Below are 3,145 nucleotides of genomic sequence, written 5' to 3'. Positions count from 1 at the left end.
TAAAAGGCCGCTTGCCTTTGAGTTGGTGGATATTCAGTTTGGGAATGACCGGTTCAGCCCCATGACTTTGCTAACTGGTGACACTAAATGCTGCACAATCCTGTTTTCCTCGTCCTTTTGGGAACCAGTCAGAGAACGATTTGTAGAGTTCTCCCTCTGTCACCAAATTTGCAATCTAACTGTGTCTGGGTGGCTCCAAGTGTCCACCTGAGCCTCTCAGAGACGTAACTGCTGAACTGGATCAAAACAAAAATTCTGATTCATTATGACTCATACATAAAACCCAAGCTGCCTGGTGAGGCACCAGAACAGGCTGTTGACCACCAGACACCTGACTGCAAATATCTTTTCTTGTATTCCTGTATTTCTAGACAATGATTTTTGTAAGACAATAAATTTATTCATTATAGATTAAAAAAAAAAAAAAAAAAAAAACCTCTGGTGACACAGATTGGCCCTAAGATGAAGGCCAATTGTCTACATGATCCTTCACCCATCAAGGTGAATTCAATTCAGGTGACCCGTCATCAGCAAACCCAGTAAGACTAAGAATTCACAGGTGGTTAGACCAGTATGGGAAATGACTGCATCTGACGCAAGACGGTTCTTTGCGTTCATTGGTTTGCTGTCCCTGGATTACTCCCTGAAATGATGCCTATGAATTCAGGGTTCTCCATTCTCACTGTACTTTGCTCTGACACTTAGCCATAGACAGGGGGTGTCAAAGCCCAGACGTTCCCATGGTTGTGGACACCAACTGCACACGGGGCAAGAGAAAGTGAAAACATTCCGATTTAGTATTTATGGTAGATATAAGCCTATTCAGATTGTCTGTTTCTTCTTGTGTGTTTGGCATATTGTAACATTCAAGGAATTGTTCTGTTTCACCTAGGTTATCAAACTTGTGGTCATAGAATTGTTCATGGTATTCTTTTTTTTTTTTCCCATGGTATTCCTTAATTAACCCCTTTAAGGTCCATGAGATCATGATGACATCCTTTTTTTCATTTCTGTTATGAGTAATTTGTGTCTTCTCTCTTTTTTCTCAGTCTAGCTACAAGGTTATTGATTTTAGTGATCTTTCCAAAGAACCAGCTTTTGATTTCATTGTTTTTCTTTATTGATTCCCTCTGTTCAATTTCATTGGTTTTTGCTTCACTCTTGACCATTTATTTTCTTCTATTTCTTTGGATTTAATTTGCTCTTTTCCTAGCTTCTTAAGACAGAATCCTAGATGGTTGATTTTAGATATTTCTTCTTTACCATAAAGAAATATTTATATTATATTATTATTTTATATATTATATGATTAAATATTTGTTTCTGCTATATTTTTCATTCAATGCTATAAATTTCACTCTAAGTACCACTTTCACCACCTCCAACCAATTTTGATAAATTGACGTTTCACTTTCATTTAGTTAAAAATATTTTAAAAATCCCCTTGAGAATTCTTCTTTGACCCATGTGTTATTTAGAAATGTATTGTTTAATCATTTGGGAGTATTTTGGGGTTTTCAGTTATTTTTCAGTTACTGATTTCTAGTTTTAATTCTGTTGTGGTCTGAGAACAGACTTGTATGATTTCTAATCTTGTAGATTTGTTAAGGTGTTGTTTATGGCCCAGGATGTAGTCTATCTTAGTCAGTGTTGTATGTGAACTTGAGAAGAAGGTGTATTCTGCTGTCACTGGATGAAGTAGTCTACAGTTCAGTTCAGCTCAGTAGCTCAGTCGTGCCTGACTCTTTGTGACCCCTTGGACTGAAGCATGACAGGCTTCCCTGTCCATCACCAACTCCTAGAGCTTGCTCAATACTTACTATTGTGCCTATCCACTTAAAAACAAATGTATCATAAGTTGTATATTAGCAGTCATATATAAGTATACAATTTGATAACTTTTCATAAATATATACATGTAATAATTCACTTGTGCTACTTTACAATCTCCTCTTCCCTCCTCATGACTCTCTGACAATCACTGATGTGATTTCTATCACCGTATATCAATCTTGCCAGTCCTACAACTTCATAGAAATGGAATCAGGCAGTATGGAATCTTTTGTACCTGGATGATGTCACTTAACATATTTGAGATTTACTCAGGTTGTCCGTATCAGTCTGTTCCTTTCTATTGCTAAGATTCTATTTTGTGAATATGCTCAAATATATTTACTCATTTTATTGTAGATGAAAATTTGGGTTGTTCTCCAAGCTTTTACAAATAAAGCTGCTGTGATTATTTCAACACAAATCATTTTATAGACATGCACTTTGTTTCTCTTGAATAGATATCTAGGAGTGAAATTTCTGGATGGTTTCCTAAGTTTATGTTTAAATAAGAAACTGTCAAGTTTCTTTTTTTCCAAGTTGCTGTACCATTCCTTTCACTCCAGCTACCAAGAGTTCCTGTTGTTCTACATTTTCACTAACACTTAGAATTTTTAGTTCTTTAAATTTTAGCCATTCTAATGGCTTGAGATGTGATTGTAGTGTTAATTTTCATATCCCAATGACTACTGGTAAGTACTTTTTCATGTACTTTTTGGCCATTTATAGAGCTTTTAAAAAAGTATTATAACTTTCAGATGTATGACATTATAGTTCAACATCTGTATACACTGCAGTGTAATCAGCATGCAAGTCTAGTTACCATCCATCACCCATTTTGTCCATACCTCAACCCTCTTCCCTTTTGGTAACCACTAATTTGTTCTCTGTTATCTATGAATTTGCTTTTATGTGTTGATTGGTTTTGTTTATTTTTTTTAATTCCACATACAAGTAAAATCATACAGTATTTGTCTTTCTCCATCTGACTTATTTCATTTAGTGTGCTACACTCAAGGTCCTTTCAGTGTCACAAATGACAGAATTTCATTCTATTTTTATGGCTGCTCACATTTCACCATGTATAGATATACTACATCTTATATATTCTCTCATCTGTCAGTGGACACTGAGGGTGTCTACAAATTTTAGCTATCGTAAATAATGCCGCAATGGATATAAAAGTACATGTGCGTGCGTGCATGCTAAATCATTTCAATTGTATCTGACTCTGTGACCCTATGGACTATAGCTCGCCAGGTTCCTCTGTCCATGGGATTTTCTAGGCAAGAATGTTGGAGAGGGTTGCCATTTC

Source organism: Oryx dammah, unplaced genomic scaffold (genome assembly GCF_014754425.2).
Source record: "Oryx dammah isolate SB20612 unplaced genomic scaffold, SCBI_Odam_1.1 HiC_scaffold_29, whole genome shotgun sequence".
Lineage (NCBI taxonomy): Eukaryota > Metazoa > Chordata > Mammalia > Artiodactyla > Bovidae > Oryx > Oryx dammah.
The sequence above is the reverse complement of the archived record's forward strand: the minus strand, read 5'-3'. Positions refer to the sequence as shown.